Here is a 25,431-nt window from a genome sequence, read left to right as displayed (position 1 = left end):
ACAGAATAATGAGTCAATTCAAATCTAGGAAATATGAGGAAATGCTTCAGGAGGTCCAAGATACATTTAGGAAGCCTAATTTAAGGCTAATTGGTATTGAGGAGGGTCTGGAGAAAGAGGTCAATGGTACTGGAAATATACTTCAGGGAATCATCTCAGAGAACTTCCCAAATATCCAGAAGGGCAGGCCCATCCAGATACAAGAAGCTTTTAGAACCCCAAACAGACTTGACCAGAAAAGGACATCCCACTGGACGTCCCACCGCCACATTATAATCCGAACTGGATCAATAGAGACCAAAGAAAGGATCCTAAAAGCAGCCAAGGCGAAGAGAATAATCACCTATAAAGGCAAACCAATCAGAATAACCCCATATTTATCAGCAGAGACCATGGAAGCAAGAAGAGATTTGAAGGATATATGTCATGCCCTGAATTCAAATAACTACTAACCAAGAATACTGTACTCATATAAGCTCTCATTCATAACTGAGGGAACAATAAAAACATTCCATTCCAGGGAAAAACTACATTATGTAGCAACCAAACCAACATTACAGAAAATTCTCAAAGATGTTCTACACGTAGAACACCAACACAAATGTAATATAGAGAAAGAAATGGCACCTAAAACTCATACCATCTAAGTACCACAAGAACAGTAAAGACACAGGCCCTAATGAAAGCTTTTAAAAATGGCAGGAACTAATAAATATTTCTCAATCCTGACTCTCAATATCAATGGACTTAACTCTCCAATTAAATGACATAGACTATCTAGTTGGATCAAAAAGTAAGATCCATGGTTCTGCTGTCTTCAAGAGACACATCTTACCCCAAAAAAACCAAACATTTTTTTGAAAGTGAGAGGTTGGAAGAAAGTTTATCAAGCTAATGGCCCCCATATACAGGCTGGAGTTACCATCCTCATATCAGATAAAATAGACTTCAAACTAAAATTAGTGAGAAAAGACAAAGAAGGTTACTACATACTACTAACGGGATCTTTCCTCCAGGAGAATATAACCATCCTAAATATCTACACACCTAATCCCGGGACCCCAAACTTCATCAAGCAAACTTTACTTTCACTGAAACCATACATAGATCAAAACACACAGATTGTTGGTGACTTAAATACACCACTCTCATCTATGGATAGATCAACCAGGCAAAAACTCAACAGAGAAACCTTAGATTTGAACAACCATATAGACCAACTAGATCTAACAGACATCTGCAGAATATTCCACCCAGCAACAACACAATATATGCTTTTTTCAGCAGCACATGGAACATTTTCCAAAACTGACCACATTTTAGGGCATAAAACAAACCTGGGCAAATTCAGAAACACTGAAATTATTCCCTGTACTCTCTCAGACCACAAGGGCATCAAATTGGAACTGAACACCCATCTCCACCAACGAAAGCCCTGTAACTCATGGAGACTGAACAACACATTGTTGAATCACCAATGGGTCATCGAGGAGATCAGAACAGAAATACAACAGTTTATGAAATTTAACAAAAAGGAACACAAAAAATACCAGCTCCTTTGGGACATGGCAAAGACAGTACTCAGAGAAAAATTTATAGCTCTGAGTGCCTACAATAACAAATTGGAAAAACAGCAAACCAACAATTTAATGTGTCACCTTAAGCTCCTGGAAAAAGAGCAACAAACCAACCCTAATCCCAGTAGAAGGAAGCAAATTATTAAAATGAAAGCAGAATGAAATGAATTGGAGTCCAAAAAAACTATAGAAAGAATCAACAAAACAAGGAGTTGGTTCTTTGAAAAAATTAACAAAATTGACAGACCCTTAGAAATTCTTACCAAAAAAAGAAGAGAGCATACTGAAATAAAATCGCAGACGAAAATGGTAATATGACGACAGAAATTACTACGATCCAGAGCATCATGAGGGAATATTTTTCAAAACTTTATGCCAACAAATTTGAGAATCTAGAAGAAATGGATGAATTACTAGCCAACATTAACATACACACACTGAACCAAGAAGAACTAACCCAACTAAACAGGCCTATTTCAAGCACTGAAATAGAAATGGCAATAAGAGCCCTTCCAACCAAGAAAAACCCAGGGCCAAATGGATTCATAGCTGAATTCTATAAGGTCTTCAAAGCAGAGCTCACACCAATACTCCTCAAGCTCTTCAATGAAATTGAAAATGAAGGCTCTTTGCCAAACTCATTCTTCTAAGCCACTATAACCCTCATCCCCAAACCAGACAGAGATTCATCAAAGAAAGAGAACTATAGACCCATTTCTTTGATGAACATTGATGCATTTTGCCTATGTTCCTTTGAGTCTGGCTTACTTCACTTAATATGATTTTTTCTAAGTCTTTCCATTTCCTTACAAATGGGGTGATGTTTTTTTTCTGACTGTAGCATAGAATTCCATTGTGTATAAACACCACATCTTGTTGATCCACTCATCAGCTAAGGGGCATCTGGGTTGGTTCCATATCTTTGCTATGGTAAATAGTGCTGCAATGAACATCATTGTGCTATGTCCAGCTTTCCTTCTATACTCACCTAGACTAACATAATGCTTCTGGGCAACTTTCTCTTATCTCATTGTATGTCCTTCCATAGTGCAACTTGAACAAAACAATCAGACCACTCTGAAAACATATATTCAACCACACACTGCCGTTATTAAAGACTTCTTATGGTCTTCTACTTCCCAGCACAAACTCCTGACCTTCATCTCTGATGCACAGCACAGTGTATCCATTGACAATCTGCCCTCACACAACTCTTACTCTGTACTTACCACACACACTCTGGGTTTCTTTTGAACCAAAGTTTATTTGTCATGTCATCCTTTCTGTTCAGAACTCTCTTCTTCACATTCCTCATTTAGCTTCTTCTTTTTACTCATTCAGGCATGTGGTTACTTCTATATTTGTTCTAGGTCATTGTACTTAAATCAGTATGTTGGGCAGCTGAAATTATTGGTTTTCTTTGTAGCATCAATTAAAATCTGATATGATTTTTACTTTCACTTGTAAATTCTCTTTTCACCATGAGCAAAATAAAACAGTACTATTAGATTTTTTTCTGCTTTCTTTTTCTTTAGATCTGCTAGAGTTCCTAAAATAGAGAATATGCTAAAATGTATTTGTTGAAAAAAAATAAATCATATTGGACATCCCAAGCAGACAGTATATTTTTCTTTCATCGAATTTAGCAGCAGTAAATATCAGATGATTCAATTGTAATCCATGAATTTTAACTACTTTTATCCTTCTTTTGTGTCCCTTGTGCCTGAGTTTTCTTCAGTAGTGCATAGTCTATTATCGGTATTTACCTGAATGTATTTATTAAAATAATCTAAAGTATCCTTTTATCCTCCTCAATTCTATTGCTAATGTGTTTGTTTTTATATTAGTATTTCTTAAAGTTAGCTTCTAGTAGGGTACCTAATTTCAGGCATATTTTCTTACTTGAGAAATATTTTCTACTGGGGAGAAAAAAACCTCCAGGTATTCTAAAACTTGATTTTCTATTATAACTGGGTCATTTGGGCTAATAAACTGTAAGCTTTGATTCAGATTTTTCACTTGTGGAATTCAAAAAGGAATTAAAGATCCCTAAAGAGCTTTTTCAGTCAAATTTTTATGATTTTAATACAAAGCCCAAAACAAGAAATGATATAGCCAATAAAGGATAAAATGATTAGATAGAAATAGAACAATAATCATGAAATCATGAAGTATCAAAGTCTCAAAGGCCATCTTAGCCACAGTCTTACTACTTCTAAGTCATCTACTAACATCTTGTATTTTATTATCCTGGATTACATTGTGGTTTCGACTATTGCAATACTTTGCTGCTACCATGGGTCACTGCCTACAGTCACAACACCACTTGTAAAGCATTACATAACACCTTTCATCTTGGACTACCAAATCACTTTATAAGCATCAGTTACATCTCCAGTCTTCTCTATGCTAGCATTACTGTGCCCACTTAACAGATGGAAAACTGAGCCATATTGTTGTTGAAATCATAAACCACAGCTTTCTCATTTTTAACTAAGTAGACTTCTCTAAGTTAGTAATTAGTGTGTGAGCAATGACCTCGGGTTGAATTTAATGAATGAGAATTTCTGTAAGTGGTATTGTCACACTTGTAGGTTCTGGAGTTATGCGTGGTGTCTGTGAATACACGTGGGTGTTTGTTGGAGTTTACATGGGTATGATTATAGGTGTATGTAGTCTATGGGAAAATGATCTAAGAGCATGTGTCTGAATAAAATATGGTCTGCTCATGGTCTGTTTATTTTTAAGAAAACAATATATTTTTAGTTGCATTTAAATGTCTGGCATCTTCTTCCCTGTTTTTTTTTTTTTAATGCATTCTCGTGGTTGCTTTTCAACTCTCCACTCTTTCTTCTTTCTCTCCCCAACTCAGGTTTCTACCCTCCAACATTAATGCTTACTTACCATTCTTCCTTCCATGCTTTTCACCCCTTAGCACATTCATTTCATTGACTCTAACTGCTGATTTCACCCAAATCTATTTCTACAGTTTGTCTCTTTCCTAAATGTCTCCACTGGATGCACACATTCCTCTGTTTATATGTCCCAGCACTATCTTAAACTCAGCGCAACCAAGAATACTCAATCTACTCTCCTGTAGCCTAAACCACTTTCTTCTTATTAGTAGTAAAAGCTGACTACAGAAATTCAGAGCTTAACTTTTAATCTTCCCTCTGTCATCTTCTACACTCTGTCAATCCTGTTTGAAAAGTAAGATTCTAAGAATGTATGGTACTTATACACAATGAAATTCCATGCTGCATTGGAAAGAATGGCCTCACCCCATTCATAAGGAAATGGAAAGACTTGGAAAAAATCATTATAAGTGTTCATACCCTTTTTATAAAAATTGTTTTTATGCTGGTCCTAAGGCTTGAACTCAGGTATGGGTGCTATCCCAGAGAATTTTTTGCTCTACCACCTGAACCACAGCTTTACTTCTGGTGGTAAGTTGGAAATAAAGTTCTCATTATTTCCAGCTGTGGATGACTTTGAACCATGATCCTCTCATCTAAGTCACCTGAGTAGTGAGGATTACAGGTGTGAGCAACTTGTACCCAGATAGTTTTCATGTCTCTTGATTCCTCTCAAATCTTGTCATGTCCCAGAAATAAGTTGTCTTTATTTTCTGCGTATTTCATGACAAAGGTCTCCTAATAAATGTTTGAGGCTGATAACTGGTTTTATAAAAGAATAACTGCATTATGTCCCTTCTACAGATACCCATTTAATGGTTACTATTGCTTTGAAAATCAAGTCTAGACTTTACATAATTTGTAAGGTCTGCATGATGCAAAATTTGCACCCTATATCATGCATTTTTCTTTTCAAAATCATATGTACGACTCTATGAGTACACACACACACACACACACACACACACACACACACACACACACACACATATTTAAAATCATTAGCCAGGCTCTGGTGGCTCACACCTGTAACATAGCTAATAAGGAAGCTGAGATCTGAGAATCATGGTTCAAAGTAAGCCTAGGCATGAAAGTCCTTGGGACTTTCCCTTAGAGGGGAGTGGTAGCTCAGACCTGTAATCCTAGCTACGCAGGAGACTGAGATTTGAGCATCAAGGTTCACAGCTAGCCCAGGCATAAGAGGACCTGACTCTTAACATCAATTAACCTCTAGAAAACAGGAAATGGGACCTGGTTCAAGGGGAGGGATTTGAACCCCTCAGGGATAAGGTTCAGGCCCAGGGGTAGGGCAGTAACCTTGAGCTGAAGAGCTCAGGGACAAAACCCAGCCTGAGTTCAAGCCCCATGTTGCGCGCACACACACACACACACACACACACACACACACACACACAAAAGTCAGCCAGTTCTTTCAGAACTCACTATTGATCACTTATCATATGTATAATCATATTTTTTTTAATTTGAAATTTAAAGAAATGATCTATACTTTTGAAATGCTTTGAGTCAATGCTGGTTCATTTCCTGAGTATAATAAGTGCCATGAATATATTTATTCAATGGGTTTTCTAAGTGTTAGGTCTGCCTGGGAGAAATGATTTCTTCCCTTGGCGTTGTGTGCACCCTGGAAATCCCCGCCCAGACTGTAACCCTGGCAACTGTCATGTCTCCCAGTGGGAGGTCCCCCAGTCTGAAGTATTTCCTCATCCTCTGAGGTCACATCCTCTTCCGCTGTCCCCCCTATATAATGTCTTACTTCCGGCCATAAGTCTCTCTCTCTCTCTTCTGCCAGACTCCATCTTGTGTGGCTGTAGGTCTGTTGTTTTCTCTCTCTCTCTCTCTCTCTCTCTCTCTCTCTCTCTCTCTCTCTCTCTCTCTCTCTCTCTCAATAAACCCTCTTCTCCTGAACTGCGTGGAGAACAGACCTACAGCCGCACAAGATGGAGTCAGGGAAGAAAAAGAGAGAGAGAGAGAAAACAGACCTACAGCCGCACAAGATGGAGTGGAGTCAGGGAAGAAAAAGAGAGAGAGAGAGAGAAAACAGACCTACAGCTGCACAAGATGGAGTCTGGCGGAAGAGAGAGAGAGAGAGAGTTATGGCCGGAAGTGAGACATTATATAGGGGGGGACAGCCTAAGCGGATGTGACCTCAGAGGATGAGGAAATACTGGGGGACCTCCCACTGGGAGACATGACAGTTGCCAGGGTTACAGTCTGGGCGGGGATTTCCAGGGTGCACAGATGCCAAGGGAAGGAATCATTTCTCCCAGGAAGACTTAACACTAAGTTGTTGTGTCACCACACTGAATTTCACAGAAGTCAGTGAGGTCAGTGTTTGAGGTAAATCTAGAAATAGTATTAGAAATAAGGAAAGATCAACAAAAATTGGTTAGACTCAGATTATTTAAACTATCTAAATTTCCATGAGTAATGGGATCACACGTAGTTGAAACAGTATATACCAGTTTAAAAATATTTATTATGTACAAATACCACAACTTGTTGATCCACTCATCAACTGAGGGACATCTAGGTTGGTTCCATATCTTTGCTATGGTGAATAGTGCTGCAATGAACATTGTTGTGCTAGTGGGTTTAGTATGTCCTTGTTTCTGGGTGGTTGGGTAAATGCCAAGTAGTGGAATTGCTGGGTCATAGGGGAGTTCTATGTTTAGCCTTTTGAGGCTCTGCCACACTGCTTTCCATAGTGGTTGAACAAGTTTGCACTCCCACCAACAGTGTAGTAGTGATCCCTCCTGGCCACATCCCCTCCAGCATCTGTTGTCATTCATTTTCCTGATCTTGGCCATTCTAGCTGGAGTGAGGTGGAATCTTAGAGTTGTTTTGATTTGCATTTCTTTTATGACCAGAGATGTTGAGCATTTCTTCATGTGTCTATAGGCCATTTTTGTTTCTTCTTCAGAGAAGACTCTCTTTAAGAATTCCATTGTACACAATGGAATTCTATGCTGCTGTCAGAAAGAATGACATCGCCCCATTTGTTAGGAAATGGAAAGACTTAGAAAAAATCATATTAAGTGAAGTAAGCCAGACTCAAAGGAACTTAGGCTCAATGGTTTCCCTCATTCGTCATAATCAGTAGAAACCTTGGGCTCTACTAGCAGAGATTTGCAATAGAGCAAACTCTTGATACATAAGGACATATAATGTGAAGGGACATATAATTGAAAGGACCTCCAGGATAGTGAAACAAAAGCCATATAATGAATGATTGTTGTCCTTAATGTACTATGTTGTCTCTCATCTCCTTTGCTGTCCCTTGGTTATCTCATATTGGTATAGTATCTCACTTTGTTATCTGATATATTGAACTTATTTGTATTTGGATATTTGAAATTTGATAGGGAAGGGGGGAAAACCAAGATGGGTGGGGGGTGTGGGGGGGGAGGGAAACGGGTACCAAGACATGTGAAAGGGTATCAATGTATGTGAATTAATGCACCTTCTATCTGGCAAATATCATGTAACCCTTTTACTAATTACAATAAAATAAAATAAAATAAATATTTATTATGTTCTTGAGACTCTTGTTGCGTAAGAGAACTATAACAAAATTAGTTACTTGTGTGGTTTTTGAAAAAAAAAATCTTAGATTTTTGTTTTGTTCACCAGTATACTCATATAGGAGAGAGTCAGTTCTTCCTTTCCAAGTAAGGTAGAAATCGCTGAAACTTAGGACTGGCTGTCTAAATACAGGCCCAGAACTCAAGTCACCATCTCTGAAGCCAGCAATTGCTTATTCCTGATATCTGTCTCCCTTTGGATGATAGGGGCCTCTTTTCGGTCTGAACCAAGTGGTAAAATTTGGAGAGAAATGGAGATGGCAAGTTCAGATTTGAGGATGGAGTTGCCAACTACACCAAGATAACTCACAGAACTGGCCCAGTAGAGAAAGGGAAGACAAAGTAGAGATAGTAGCAGGTGTACACATTGACAGAAGTGGGCCTCCAGTGGGAGCTGGGTACTTCTATCATATAGGCATCTAGCTATCCGGTTATTTTAAAATGTATTTGTTAAGGTAGGAAGATACAACTTTCTTAATAGTTTCTCAAGTTGCTTCATATCTTTCAACTAGCAAAAGCATATATTATATGGATCTCCAGATACATTCTTGGTTATACTCCAGTTACATTAGAGGCTATCCTGCTACTTAAAAGCTATTTTTTGAAAACATTTTTAATAGGACAAAGTAAAATAATTATTAAAAGGGTTCTTAAGTTTTGGATGGCTGTCAGTAATATTTTATAGCAACAGTAAATACATATTTCAGTTATACCTTAGGGCTAACCAGGGTTTTCATCACAACACAGAATACCAGTATTGTGCAGGTTCTATCTGTGTCTGTCCTTAATGATGATGAAAGCATTGCAGGAAAGTCCCGTTGCTGCTGTTGTTAGTGGTGAGAGAAAGACAGGCACTTAACCCATATCCTGCTTTTGTTCTGTATTATTTTTATCTCTCTTTTTAATATAAATATTTTACTATATGAAAAAAAGAAATACGTTCTAGTCTGGTGTTAGTCAGCTTTTCTTGATACAAGGGTATTGAATATTTATTAGACTAATATTTTTAGAATTTAGTGAGCTCATGCTTGTAATCCTCAGTACTCATGAGCTTGGGATCTGAGGACAGTTTGCAGCACCCAGGCAGGAAAGTTCGTATGATTCTTCTATTCAGTTAATCAGAAAAGAAGTTAGAAGTGGAGGCTTGGATCAAGTGGTAGAGAGCTAGCCTTAAGCAGAAAATCTTGGAGATGGTGCCCAGGGCTGAGTTCAAGCACCAGGGCCAGCACACACACACACACACACACACACACACACACACACACACACAAACACACAGAGTCACTTTAATAATTACTATTATTTTTTGCCAGTCTTGGGCTTGAGCTCAGGGCATGAACCCTGTCCTTGGACTTTCTCAGGGTTAGAGCTCTACCACTTGAGCCTCAGCACCACTTCTGGCTTTTTTTTTCTATGTATGTGGTACCGAGGAATTGAACCCGGGTCTTCGTGTATGCTAGGTAAGCACTCTACCACTAGGCCAAACTCCCAGCCCCCTAGTCACTTTAATAATTAACAACCATCAAAGGAGCATTGTTTAACTTTTTTAATAGCATAATTTAGATTTTTAATAATTTTAGCATATTGGTTTCAAACTTTGATGAGTATTATAGTTTATACATAACAGGCAACATGGTTTAATTAAGAAGTATATGCTACCAAAGGGCATTAATTTGCTAGAAAAATTATACTAGTTACAATGCAAAGAACTCAGTCCTACTCAAAGATTATCTTTCTCACACTGATATTACCAGGTAGATGTAAGTTTTTGACTTACAAGTCATCAACACATACAAATGAAACACATATCAGAAATATGAATGAATGAATTTCAAAACCTTTGCTGTAATAAATATACTTAGCTGAAAGAAACAAATTTGCCCATGACAAGTAATATTGACATGCTCTCTTTCAGTTTAGTGGTGTATTTTTCTGTTTAAAATAAGCCAGACTCAAAGGAACTTAGGCTCAATGGTTTCCCTCATTTGTCATAATCTGTAGAAACCTTGGGCTCTACTAGCAGAGATTTGCAATAGAGCAAAACCTTGACATAAGGCCATTTAGTATGAAGCTAATTGAAAGGACCTCCAGGATATTGAAACAAAAGCCATATAATGAATGATTGTTGTCCTTAAAGTACTATGTTATCTCTCATCTCTTTTGCTGTCCCTTGGTTATATCATATTGTTACAGTATTTCACTTTGTTATCTGTTTTATTGGATATATTTGTATTTGATTATTTGAAATTGAATGGGGAAGGGGGGATAACAAGATGAGGGGTGGGGGTAGGGGGAGGGTGATGGGTACCAAGACATGTGAAAGGGTATCAATGTATGTGAATTAATGCACCTTCTATCTGGCAAATATCATGTAACTCTTTTATTAATTACAATAAAATATTTTTAAAAATTGGAGTTGCAAAATATATCCTTAACAAGACAAGTGCTTTGGAATGAATCAAGTGATGTTCATTTTAGCTGTTGACTAATAATTGCTTCACATTTCTATAAAGATTTAAACATCATGTTTTACAACTTTTGAATACAATTGATTACAAAACATATGTAAGAGAATGAAGCAGGCACTCACTTACTTGATTAAACAAAAATGCATTAAATTCACATTAAATGACCTCTTTTTGCAACCAAATGGCTAAGGAAAATATGGTACAAATTTTCAATTAAATAAAAATGGCATTTCATTATCTATAGATTAAGAACTATTTTCGAATGAATGCTAAGACACTTTCCATGTTTTCTCCCAGGATAAATGTAGAAAAATATTGTTTGGCCTAGATCAGATCCTTTTATATAAATTAGACTAGAAAAAAATGCATCAGCTTTATTTAGAAATAGCCACAAGAGAGATCCCGTGGTTATTGAGGTCATTGCTCTGACTTATAGAAGTAACTTAAAAACCAGTCTCACAATTAGCAACTATGTATGGAAAGTAATTAAACTTAGCTGAAATTAGGAAAAATCACAGATAAAGGGCACAAAACTTCTGGCTTTCTGAAAGCAATACTACAAAACAAGAAAATGGTCTTTATTCAGTGCAAGTTCTACAGTTAGATTATGATTAATTAATCTTTCAGTGTTTAAGGAGATGTGAATATTTCTCCCTATCTGTTTGGGAAGAAGAGAATATAGGTAAGTTAAATATTAATAGCTATTTATCACACACATGTACACACTGTTGGATGTGTATATGCACATATGCATATGCATGTGTGTGCACAAATTTCCTGAAGGCTTTCTACTGATTTCAGTTTTAATATGTTGAGGTGATTTAAAGAAGGGAATATTTTAAGCAAATAGATCCTACTTATTTGCATCTCAATAAAGCAATATTTCTCACATAAATATACACGCAGACACATATGTGTGTTAATTGTGGGTTCCCAAGAATTAAATACCCTAATATACTATCACTATCAATTGTTAGACCAAGGACACCACCAATCAATGTAAAAAGGACATAAGGATATTTTCTGGGAGTGTGGCCTAGTGGTAGAGTGTTTGCCTAGCAAACACAAAGCCTGGGGTTCAATTCTTTGGTACCACATACACAGAAAAAGTCACAAGTTGTGGTGTGGCTCAAGTGGTAGAGTGCTAGCCATGAGAAAGTTCAAGGAAAGTGGCCAGGTCTTGAGTTCAAGACCCAGGACAGGCACACATAAAAAAAGAATATTTTGTAGCTTTCCTAAGAAACAACTTACTTGACTATAAGGAAAGACAAAGGTTTTCATGTTTTCTGGGTTCATGATTTCAAAAGAGTATTTATTTCGCCATTATAAAGACGTATACTTTTTATTCCTTTCCCAGTCTTACTCTTGCTCACTCCTCTGTGCTTATTTTACTTACAATGTATAACTGGACACAAATAATATGTTGGAAACTTCTGTAGGTACCAAGAATCTGTAGTGGATAAAAGTGATTGCTTTCTTGCCTTCATAGTGCTTACTTTTAGTGAGATCTATTAGAAATTATGTTTATTCTACCATTCTAATATGTACTTTTAATACATTCTTTTCTCCATATTTCTGCCACTGTCATCATTTCTTGTCTTGTTTACTGAAAAGCTTCCCTAACGTCTTAAAGATTGTATTTTGTTATTACCATAACCTAGCATAAAGGGAGATCTGTGTGAAACTGTGTCAGTTATATTGCTTTCATGCTTTAAACCTGGAAGAATCCCTCATTTGTCTGGGGGGAGGGGTTCATACTACTGCATTATCAAAGTGAGTGAGACTTTGTCCAGGCCATTTCCCCTTTCCTTACAGACTGCCGTTGTGTTATTCATATATTCCATGCTAATTCTTATTTCATGATTTACACATTAGGCATCACCCTCTGCCTGCCTTTTTGTGGGTCATATAAAGCAAGAAACCACAAATCCTACTGATAATTAAGAAAAGTAATTATTGCATGAAATAAGAAATAGAATGTGAAGGAGCAGTTCCCAGGCTGATAACATTAGTGTTTTCTTAGAGGTCTTCTTGGAGCCTCTATTCTAAGGGAAGTGAAAAACGAGGAGGAAAATAAGTGGTTGCATTTTTATGAATTCACAAGAATTAGAGCAAAGGAGAGACGAGCTATTGAATTTGAAACAGTGATACTCAAGCCGCTCAAGAGATGTTAGTATTATTGATATTGGTACAGACATACAAACTGAGAATATCCCTATTTTGCATCTGTTAATAATCAATGCCACTTTTCTAAGTGTCATAATAAACTTGATGAAATTAGGCATTCAAAAAAGGACACAGATTATAACCTTTTATCTTTTTATGTCAACCGTATGGAGAAATTGCCCCCAAATAATGAACAATTCATTCCACTTCTTTCCATACCACCTAGCCGCATTTCTTGCACTTCTCTTTTGCTTCCTGTGTAGTACTAATTGCTATCATGCTAGGGCATTTAAAAGTTAAGAAAATGTTTTTAAAAATGCAATGAAAATCAATTGAAAAAATCAATGTCACTTAAATATACATGAACTTGCTTTTTGACAAGTAGAAATTTATTTTTTAAAAGTATGTCTCATTGTAAATGAAATTACACATTACAAAAGATTAAGCTGTGAATAATAATAGGAAAAATGTTTACTCATGACATTGCTGTTGACTCCTGAGTCTCTGCATCTACACGCATGTGGATCCATTGATTGTCACTTTCCTTTCTCTCAAGTAACTTGACCACGTTTTGCAGTTACTAAAAATTTAGATTTTCTGAGTCATTTTTATCCTGACTTCTCCATATCCTAGCAAGCCCACCACAAGTAAGTTTTGTGGTTTTTTTCCTGTGTTCTTTCCTATATGTGAATACTAATTTAAAAATGTATCTCTCTCTAAAGTATAACTGAAAAAGAATTTAAGTCAGAGTACAAAAGAAAATCCTAGTAAACCTGACTTACTTAATTTTGGATATACTTTTAAGTCTGTATACTACTGGATATTTCCCTAAAGATTACACATATTTTTTTCCCTCTCTGTCTTGGGCAATTTTATATTCAAAGAAACTTCTAATTATTTGAATAGCTCCATTTTAAATGCCTTTTGTTCTTTCAGATTGCTGTTTTTATTACCTGTCTCCCCAACTTCCCTTTTTGAAGCCACATTTTAAAGCTCTGGTGCCTTGTTTACATATAAGAATAAGCAAGAGAAGAGTCATAGATTACTGCTTTCTTTGTGAAGATATTCCTAAAACATTGCACATTGGATTTTATAAGAAAATTATATTTGGAGTTGTTTGATTTGCAGAAATAACAAGGTTGAATGCTTCAGTTTCTGATGGTAATTAGTTTTCAACCCAGACAGTCTGGATAAGTGTATATTTACTACCTTGTAAAGAACTATCATAACCAGCCCTTAAGCATTACTTGAAAATTAATAAACTGAAGCAGGAGTAAACTCTTTAATTTCCCATAGCAACATGGACTGAGTTATATTGTTTTATTGTAAAATTTTGCTTTTCAATTATAGGTATGCTAAATTAAGAGTCTTGCAAGGCATAAAGAACAAGTATTAGTCTCTTAACACTGCAGATGACTAATACAGTAAGTCTACTCTGTGAAAAAAAACCTTTTCCAAACCTCTTTCTAAATCAGTTTTTAATTTTCTAAGAGTAAGTTCTGATTCACAAACAAATCTTATTATGTTAAAAGGATGAGTTCTGTATATTAAGGAGGATGTTCAAACTTAGGCAAAAATAAATCTTTTACAAGTCTTTTTCTTAACCTTTTTGAAGTTTAAATTTATTTGGAGATAAACGAATAGAACAGTTTGAGCCTAAAACTTGGCAAGATTTGGTTGTCTTGATTTCAGCTAAACAATAATTCCTATTGCTGAGTACTTAAGATTTAAAAGTTAAAATTGGATCTAAGTTGGGACAATTACTTAGAAGAGAGAGAGGAAGCAAGGACTACTTAATCTAATTCTCATTATCACAGTGAAGAGCCAAAATCCCCTGACAGAAAAGAGTGCTGGAATCCCATCATTGCCTGACCTAGGGCTAGCACAAATAGTTAAGCAGAATGTAGTTACTTAGACTCCTGATGGCTGATTTTGTGCAACTCAAATAATGTGTGAATGTATGTGTTTCTCTTTCTGTGTGTATGTAGTGTGTCAGAGTCTGAAGAAAGTGCCAGAATCATATTCTATGGAGACTCATGATGAGTGAAGTTCAGAAAATCTTTTTTTCTTTCCTTCTCCCGTTTTTACCCTCCCACCCCAACTTAAGCTCACAGATGTATTGTACTTTAAAAGAGAATGCTAAGAGCAAGGACTTTAACACTGAAAAAGGCTCCTCATGTACAACATGAAAATAACCTTCCAAGATGGCTGAAAGAATTAATGAGTTATTGGTTAGGAGCTTATAAATAAAACCTAACACATATAAGTTTGAATAGCAAGGCCTTTTTGCAAGACAGTAATTTTCAAGAAAAAATTTCATCCTTCAATTCTTTGTAGGATATTTGTACCCCGAAACTTACATTCTAAATGCTTATTGTCTTATAATCTTTGATCTTGACTTCAGTGTGATAAATCAGAAAGGCTAAATAAATTGAGGAAAAGACTTTTTTTTAAAGAAGAGGTATAGATTGTTGAGTTTCTAAGTTATTAAATTTAGTACATATAACTTTCCAACCCTGTGTTTGAGTTGCTAAAGGTCAATGAAACAGTACTCAAGTATATGTTTTTATTTTTATAGGCAAAGCTGCTAAAGGAATAAAAAGAGATCAATCTATCAGACAAGTCAACTTAATAAGAATCACAGAGTCCTCTTTCTCAGTGAAGGATACACCATGAAGGATAAACTACTCTAGGAAATTCAAGAGCAGGTGAACTGTACATATTCTTACTCATTCTTCTCACCATCAATGTAACAGGTGCCACAACATTGACTACTATTTAAATGAGTTAAAGAATACATATTTCTATAGTAGTCAGAGCAGAGAACAGAGATTTTTTTTTTATAAAAAATCCTATGGTCAGAAAGACTAATTTGATTTCCAGGTGTATTTTATTTGACTTAGCTAGTCTTTGAAAAACAGAATAAAAAATATTTTAAATTCAGGGGGATTCACATAAGGATAGTTTATAATTTTCTTGGAAAATTAGCAGCTCCAATAATAGTGGGCTTCTGTTCTCACCTGGCAACAAATTCCTGCAACTGCTACCTTAAAATGGACAGAAGTTGGTGACACTTTACCTACTTCACTTATTTTTCTCTCCTGCCAGGTTCCTTCTGTTCCTTATGCATTTCTGGTCTGCAATCACTATGCTACGTTTAAAAATGCTTTCATAATTCAAATAGTCAAAACTTCCTCAAAAGCCACCCATGGCTGTCTCCCTTTGACAAAAGATGAGAACTCCAGAGTTAGTTACAGAAATCCTCCTGCTATAGATGACTAACACATTGGGTCAAGCAATTGGTTGTGGGAATTACAATATCCCTGGCCTCTATTCACCACATTCACATTTTCTTTTTCAGTGAGACAACTGAAATTATTTCCAGGCATTGTTAGGTGTGACCTAGAGCATGTAATCACCTTCTTTGAGAACTATGAGGTAGACATGCAACTAGTACAGTACAAAAAAAGTAAAAAAACAGTGCTAACCTTACATCGTGACTATGTTGTTGAACTTGTAGGCTGGAATTATCGATAACCTTGGCACTATGTCTAGATATAGTTGGTAGAAACTGACCATGGATTTAGCTATATTTATTCAAATGCAAAGCTATATTTAATCTTGAATATAGCGATGATCCTATAGTTTTCTACAGCTGTTGAGCTCTGATGGAGCCTGTGCGGTCAAGAAAACATAGTTAATAAAGTGATAACATAAAATTCAAACTCCTGCACAGAGTGACAACTAGGGAGTCTTCCCATGTAGCAATTTATCCTATTTACTCAAAACATGCTGCTCCTGGTGAATTGTGTTTTTTTTTTGTCAGCATGACTACATTATACATTACACAAGATCACCATTATTAATGTAAGTGAGGTTTACCACTAACATTCCAGTATAGATTTTTTTCCCCTATGGGTTTTAATAATGCCTCTAAGAATAGAACTGTATTCCTAGAATGAAGTAATTCACATGGGGACATTCTAAGGGTGGACAAGTAGTACAATAGTAAGTAATTAAACCTTTAAATCTTAAGGGAGTTTTTAATTACAGTAAATTAATTAAATATTATTTATTTTATTTACGTACAGTATTAAAGGTTGTATATCAACTTAAAATATCTCCAAACAATTAAACTGAGTAAGCTGTCAGATGACAATAAGTTTCTCCCACAGATTATCTGCCTCATGTATTTCCTTTAAATAGGTGCGGTGGCTCACACCTGTAGTCCTAGCTACTCAGGAGGCTGAGATCTGAGGATAATGGTTCAAAGCCAGCCCGGGCACTAAAAACTGTGAGACTCTTATCTCCAATTAATCACTAGAAAAGGGGAAATAGGGCTGTGGATTAAGGGGCAGGACAGTAGCCTTGAGCTGAAGAGCTCAGGAAAAATGCCCAGGCTCAGAGGTCAAACTCCATGAACTACTCCCCACCTCAAAAAAAAAAAAAAAAAAGAAACTAGGTAATACTATGTATTGATCAAAGTTGAAAAGCAGGATTATTTTACCATTTAAAATTTGTTTTGATAGAATCTTAAAAGTAAAAACTATATCAAAATCCTCTTGACAATTTAAATCTTATTTTTATTTTACCTTCTTTACAACATTTCTTTCTGTCAGTGAGGTTATATTCCCTATAACCTGTCCTCTGATGCCTTGTCCAATGTCAGTTTCAATGACTCAGCGATAGTTTTGAGAACAGTACAATTTTTCCTTTGGGAAGCTATTCCACTTGATTCACATTTCATGAGTTATCCTCAGTATGTTAATTAGCTACTTCATTCAGTACAAAGTACAATGTATAACACAGCCTTCATCCATGAATATTTACTAAGTTCTTGTGACTAGCTTGAAAATCTGTGCTCTTTTTTTCTAAGAATGTTTAGTTTAGTGTTGAAAGTGAAGCATATACATTTTTACACCATATAATTTTTCTTAGAATTGATTTTTAAAATAAAAACAGCCCCAAATTAAAAAAAAAACCAACTTGCCTCTGAATATGTATGTTAACAATGGGACCAGTTTTCTTCCTAAACTGCTAGCAACACACTAGTGAAAATAAATACTGTTGGTAATCTTAGCTTTTCCAATAGTTGAAAAATGCTCAATATAAAAAGTTACAAGGCGGGCGAAGTGTCTCACACCTGTAGTACTAGCTACTGAGATCTGAGGATCAAAGTCAGAAGTCAGCCAGGGTACAAAAGGACCTGAGACTCTTATAACAAATTAACTACTGGAAAATGGGGAGTGGGGCTTGGTTCAAGAGTAGGGCAGTAGCCCTGAATGAAGAGCTAAGGGACAGTTCCCAGGCCCAGGGGTAGGACAGTAACCTTGAGCTGAAGAGCTCAGGGACAGAGCCCAGGCCTAGTTCAAACCCCATGACCCACAAAAATAAAAAGAAGAAACAGAAGAGGCCAGGTGCTAGGAGTTGACGCCTATAATCCTAGCTACTCCACAGGCTGAGATTTGAGGATTATAGTTCAAAGCCAGCACGAGTAGATTCTTATCTCCAATAAACTACTTCCTCTAAACACAAAAAATCTATGTGTAGTTAGTACTTAAGAGGTAGAGCCATAGTCTAAAGTAAAATATGCTTAGGTATAGAACCAAAGCCTTGATTTCAAGCCACAGCATGACATGAACACACATACACACACACACACACACACACACACACACACACACACACACATCACAGCAGAAATATGTATTTGGTGATAATTATGAAAATTCCATTTTTAAAGAAAAGTTTTATCACACAATATTTATAACTTTGGAAATTCACATAAGTAACAAATAAAAATAAATGTAGCTTTTTATTTTACTAAAGCATATCAAGACTAGTTTTTATTTTGAAGTTATCAGAAAATATTTTTAAATAGTTAAATCAAAATATACTCCAATCAGCAATCTTAACAATTTCTCAGCCCTAACATAATTCATCTTTTTCAATTATTTCTATATGAATGAATATGAACACAGAGTATTCACCCCAAAAGCTTATATGCCTCATAAAAAGGAACAGTTTTTTAGGTTGTCTCCCAGAAAGCGTTAACTTAAAACTGATCTCTGAGATAGTGAACACAAAATGAATTTTGGAGTCATAAGAATTTTTTTTGTCCACAGATATAAAATAGCTGAGCACCTAAAATACAAGTTTTTTGTGAAATTCTTTTCTATTTAATTGTGAAGCATTATATTCATTGATACAAGATCCTCTGCTGTGCTATGATGTGGTTCTTTTAGACAAAGAATATGAAATGAATCCATCATGCTTAGACCATAAAATTTATACATAAAAAAACTACTAAATAAAATCTTTAAAGGACATTGTTACCATACATTCCTTTTTAGTGACAGTTTATAATCCTAGACTGAGGATTAGAAAGGAGGATCAAGAGTTTAAGATCAACTGGGTCTACACAGAGAGTTCAAGTTCTGCCTAGACAACATAGGAAGACTATGTTTCAAAAACAAATAAACAAAAACTACCTCTCTTAACATCATACAAATGTGTATCTTAGATATTCAAAATTGGTCAGCCAGCTAGTTTATTGAAAGTAACAAAGGCTGACAAATTTGATAGACAAAGCAGCTGCTTAAGCCAGCCTACTTTGTTAAAGGGTGGAAATGAGGATGGTAGGTCTCAGAAAAGAGGACAACAAGAAACAAGGTACTTGAAGATGAAAAAGATGAGTAGGACATCTGCTCATCACAGCTATTTTTAAGCTTACCTTATTCATTTTTGACTAAGTAACTTAAGGCAAACTTAAGTAAGTCTCTTTCTTGGCTCCAACAAACTTAAATTTGACTTTGAATAAGAGGGGTTTATCTAGCCTATTTCTCATAGAAAAATAGCACACAACAGATGTATGACCAGAAATATGTCATTAGGAACCACACTTGGAAAAGAAAATGATGTGTGAGCTAATGAACACACAAATAATTATAGTGCCCTTTTTAATATTGTCACCAGACCTTTTGTAAGACTATATAAATGGATCTTAATTTTGTTATACTGACCCCTAAAGGCACTTCCTATTGTAAAATAGTCTATTAAGAATTGGTTTATATTTTGGAAAGCAATAATATTAAGCTCATTATGGCTTTTGCAGTTCAGGCACTAATTTAGATTGTGAAATCCTCTTAAGATTTTAATGGGTGAAAGCTATTTTAAGAATTTTTGCAAGCGAAGTATATAGGTATGCTTAGAAAGGTACTTCTCTTTGAGGCCCTTTAAAATATAAATAAGATATTTATATTAAATTGATTCATGTTAAAAATGTAACGCACTCAGTCAGAAAGCCTAACAAGACAAAATCCTCTATAAGGTAGTAGAATTATTACCCAATCTTGGCTCCAGAGTCTTGATTTTAAGGGACAAATATGACTTGTCTATTATAAATATATAACAACCTTGCTGTTATTATTAAAGAAAGTTATGATCACTGTGGAAAAAAGTAAAAATAGATAAAAGAAAAATTTTAAAACTCTTATTATTCTTACAATAGAATTATACCGAATATATATTATTGCATACTTCTTTATATGATAACATATCATGTCAAGAAATGTAATAAAAATATTTTAAAATGGACTAATGTTTTCTTGCATGAATTTCACAATTTGTTAACACATTTGCTCTTGAACATTGCTGTAACTTCCTTCCTCTTTTGCTCTTATTATAACTTCTGGTTCAAGGAACATTTTGCATCCTTTTTATGGAAAGGTGACTTTGAGGGAATTGGAGGTGGTAGCATCAGATTACCTGCAAAGTACAAGTTCTAAGAAATCCTTAGGTATTTATCCTCCATCTCATTTAAAATATTTTACTTAAAGTATAGCTCTCATGTGAATATTGTTTGTATTCTTCTGAAAATTGTCAGTTTAATTCTTCACTTTATTTTGCTAAGAATCTCTCTGTCACAAGGATACGCACTCTCTTCGCTCCTCTTTAAAGCAGTATTAGAATTGCTAGCTAGAGCAATAAAGCAAGAAGCAAGTGTAAAGGGGATCCAAACTGGGAAAGAGGAAGTAAAATTTTCCCTCTTTGCAGATGACATGATTCAGTATTTAAAGAACGCTATAGACTCCATCCCCAAGATCCTTGACCTGATCCAAAAATTTTGGCAAGGTAGAAAGAAGGGCATAAAATTAACCCTCAAAAATCAACTGCCTAAGGCTTTACTTATGGAAGTCTTTCATCTAGGATCTTATTTAGAAATAAAAATTAATATTAATAATATTAATATTGAATATAAGTACATCCAGTTTTTAACTCAACAAATCCCCAATAAAATTTACATTCAGAGTAACTGGTTGGAACATCATTAAATGAGTTCAGCAACATCCATCTTCAATTGAGTTTTACCTGAGCCTCTGATGTAAGCCTTTCAATCACTTTTGTTGTATGTACTTGGTTGTCCTCTTTTTATTGTTGCTGTTGTTGGTTGTGAGGCTTGAACTCAAGACTTGTGCACTATCCCTGAGCTTTTTACACTCAAAGCTAGGGCTCTACGACTTTGAGGCACAGCATCACCTCTGGATTTTTAGTGAGTAATTGGAGATAAGGGTCTCTTGGACTTTCCTTCCCCAGCCATCTTTTGAAGCAGATGCTCAGATCTCAGCCTCCTGGGAAGCTAGGGTTACAGCGTTGTCCATCCTCTTGATCTCCACACATTTTTTTTATGTTTCTGGCACTCTCAAATAGCTCCACATCCCCTGATGCTCTTTTTTTTTTTTTGCTAGTCCTAGCTTGAGCTCAAGGTCTGAGCACTGTCCTTAGACTCTCTCAAGGCTAGAGTTCTACCGCTTGAGCTTCAGCACCACTTCCGGCTTTTTTTTTCTATGCATGTGGTACCGAGGAATTGAACTCAGGTCTTCGTGCATGCTCGGCAAGCACTCTACCATTAAGCCAAACTCCTAGCCCCAACTGCTGCTCTTTTACCTATACTTATACTGAACCCTCCTTACTCAGGCTCCTTCTTGTCTTATTCAAAGCCTGGCAATCCCTTGAAGCTTTATCTTACTTTACTTCCTAGTGTGGCTGGCTGTTTATCTCGTATGCTTACATATCAGGGTCAGTGCTAATTTCTTGGTCTCCAAGGTCATTAGCAAATACCTTTAATCTCTCTTCACAAAGTAGTTCTTTGAGGATGCTGTGTTCTGGCTCTGTGGGTCTTTCTTGCTACAGTTTGGAATCCCCTCTGCCTTAGTGAGCATTCCTCTACTGGTTTCATGGTTGACCAGAGTGATTGGAATTCTGGAACTGCCAGCTTGTGCTTCTGCACGTTGCTTTTCTCATTCTGGCTTCTGTCTCCTCTATTTGTCTTTCAGAGATGTATTTCCAAGATCACTCTGTGTATTTCCCACAACTCTCATTGATCCAACAAATACAGACAACCATGTTTGCTTAATATCTCATTTTTCAGTACCTTATCCAGATTCACTGTCAGAATGTAGACATAAATATTTCATTGTCTGCTTTGAGTCTCTAATGATCTATCCTCCCATTTTAACAAGGTTTCCTCTCAGTCTTATCTTTATCTCTTTTCCACTGTAGTTTAAACTCTTCTCTTCATCTTATGCTGTAGCAGTTTAGCCAATAAAGAAATAACATACTTCCTAACTTAAAATAATGTAACTCTTGCAGGACACTGGTGGCTCACAGCTATAATCCTAGCTACTCTGAGAATCGCTGTTCAAAGCTGGCACAGACAGAAAAATCTGTGAGACCATTTTCTCCAATTAAGCCCAGAAAACTGAAAGTGGCACTGTGGCTCAAAGTGGTAGAGAGCTAGAAGCTTAGGGACAGTGCCCAGGCCCAGAGTTCAAGCCCACAATCACCACCCCTACCACCACCACCATCATCATCAACAACAATAATAATAACAATAATAGTAATAATAATAATAATGTCACTCTTGTTACATCCTTTTCTGACTACCATGTATTACTTCTTATGCTTCATTTTTAGGCAAATGTCTAGAAGCTTTTTGAAAACATTAGTTTTTCCATGTGTTTATGCTTTTTTATTCCTCATGGTACTTTAATGCATCTTCTGATTTTAATATCTCACTGCATATACCATCTCTGATACCATCCTGCCCCTCAGTATCATCAGGCAAATGCCATATTTGCTTTGCCTAGCACCCTTCATCTCTCTGTGGACATTTTCTGCTGAGTACTCATACTCATTCCTTTCTGAAATCCTCCTACTGGGTTTCTATATTGCTTCTTTCCTACAATCATTTATTTCTGTTTGTATTTTCTATCCTGTTTCTTTCTTATGTTCTTAGGTCTCCAATGTATTATATTATCTGCACCTTAAGCATTATTTTGCATCATATTTAGCATTATATATGGATATTAATTGTATATAATCTCTCTAAAGAGTTTTACCCAAGCTCAAAACTTAAATCATCCCACCCATACTGTTTACTCTCAATTTCCAAGCTACAAATATTCTGAAAACAATTCTTCCATATCAAGCTGTCATGTAGATATCTCTATATGACAGAAACCCTTGCCACTTCCTACTCCAAACTCTCTACCCTTCTGCTGGCATCTCCTTCTCATTTTGCACTACAAGTCTAAATACATGGTACCATAGATTCTTGACAAAACCTTTGAGAAATAGTTTGTATTTCCTTCTATCTCATTTCATTACATCTACTCAGTTATCAAAGTATTCTTTCAGCTATCCAAAATCATCTATCAAGCCTGTTAGGTATTGTAGGAGAAAGATACATAGAAGGAGATTATAGAATAATGATGATGTTGTGAAAATTTGTGTTGTATTCTGGGAGTACAAAGTTGAGTAGAATTGACTAATGCTTCTGCTCTATCTCCTTCCCTTTCCTCTTTTTCTATTCTGCTTTGTGCAGGAGCCTCTTGTCCTATGAAGTCTGGACCTTTTAATCTACCTTTCTCATCGTTGTCAGACTGACCTTTCTGAAATGCCATTTGATCATGTCACCAGATGACTTTCAAACCTTAAGTGGTTCCCTAGACTGTCATGCTACATATAGTTCACAGTTCACAGCTTAACATCCTTCAAGGCCCTTCACCTGAGGCCCACACTTACTTTTACCCTCATCACAGACCACAGAGCATTTAGTTCACAACATCCTCCTAGGGTGTCCTTTTCCCGATGGGTACAAAGTATCTTGTCCTTCTAGATTTTCCCAATTAACTCCTGATTTTAAAAAAAACCCTTGCTTTCTTATGCTTATTAAGATAATATCTAAAAAAGCTTTGCTGATAACCCACTGCTTATGTGTTATTGAGATATTCCCAATTTGCTCTCACACCTACTATATAACCTTTATTACATCAGTGATTCATTCATTTATGGGACATTATATATCATACTTTAATTTACCACTTTTTTAACCCCTCTATAGTTTCCTAGCAAGGAAAGATGTTTTTCCATTTTAAGTTAATATGCCAGAGACTTTTATAGTCCCCAATGGGTCTGAAATACAGATGCTATGCAATAAATATCCTGACTTCTTATTGCAAGGATTGGTTAAAGAAGTGCACCGTGTAACTGGAATCTAGTAAGTGGTCATACGTACTTCCCTTAGAATTTCTGTTTCTAGAGCTAAACAATTTACATAAATCATAGATTTCACACCTATGAACTTTTGTGTTCTTTATATATGCTTGTGGGGACCCATTTCTATAATACAGAGTTATTCTCTTGTACTCAATTGTTAGAAGATTACATAAACTAATAATGCCTGTAAGATTTTTAAGATGTAGTGATGGTAAGAATTTAACAAGTCTAAATTGCTCCAACACACACCAAACAATTACTGCATAATTGCACACTGTTTTGGCAAGAGTTATCATGTTAATCTCATTTATCTTCAATATTCCTTCAAACTCTGAGGTTCTTTGTATTTGTGCTACAAAACCTATCCATTTTTAATACTTTAGATAGTTGGATGTTTATAAGCCGTCTGTATTCATTGAGATGTGATTCATAGTAGCTAGGTTATAAAAATCAATGTAATTATCCATCTACACATCAATGAAGAAAAGTCAGTACCTATACTTATATACTATTCAATATTCAAAAAAAGGAAAAAATTGCTGTTTGCAATAGCACTGTAAGCCTGAATATAGCATACTAGGTACATTGTGACAAGCATAGAAAAACTTACAACAAAAGTTTTAACTTATATATAAAATCAGAATACCATCAAACTCAAAGAGGCACAGAGTAAAATCATAGTTATCACAGGCTGCAAGGAAGAAGAAAAGAAGATGGTTAAAAAGCACACATTTTTAATTAGGAAGAATAGAATGTTATTCTTGTCACAACTGTCATAGATTACAAACCATACTGACTATAAAAAACACAGTTCAAAATAACTGAGTAAATTTTAAATCTTTTAATTACAAAAACACTTAACATTATGGGCTGGAAGTTTGGCCTAGTGGTAGAGTGCTTGCCTAGCATGCACAAAGACCTGGGTTCCACTCCTCAGTATCACATACATTGAAGAAGCCAGAAGTAGTGCTGGGGCTTAAGTGGTAATGCTGTGGCTCTAGCCTTGAGAAAAGTCCAAGGACAGTGCTCAGGCACTGAGTTCATGGCCCAGGAATGGCAAAAAATAAATACACTTAACATCTGAGATAATATCATATTTACAAATCATTGCTGTCTACTTCGTGAGTGTTCAAAATTATAC

General features: G+C 35.8%; 1 long non-coding RNA gene across 2 annotated transcripts in view; it reads left to right on the top strand.

Moving 5' to 3' along the window:
- The first annotated feature begins 6,710 nt into the window (after positions 1-6,710).
- The window catches only part of LOC150056848 (uncharacterized), a 101,560-nt gene continuing 82,839 nt past the window's right edge, over positions 6,711-25,431 (top strand). For both annotated transcript variants that reach the window (XR_016536997.1, XR_016536998.1), the window contains exons 1-2: positions 6,711-6,840; positions 15,310-15,439. This is a non-coding gene — a long non-coding RNA (uncharacterized LOC150056848). The remainder of the gene's footprint in view (positions 6,841-15,309; positions 15,440-25,431) is intronic.

This window comes from Megascapheus bottae, chromosome 11, assembly GCF_031878675.1.
Source record: "Megascapheus bottae isolate mThoBot1 chromosome 11, mThoBot2.hap1, whole genome shotgun sequence".
Taxonomy (NCBI): domain Eukaryota; kingdom Metazoa; phylum Chordata; class Mammalia; order Rodentia; family Geomyidae; genus Megascapheus; species Megascapheus bottae.
The sequence above is the reverse complement of the archived record's forward strand: the minus strand, read 5'-3'. Positions and strand labels throughout refer to the sequence as shown.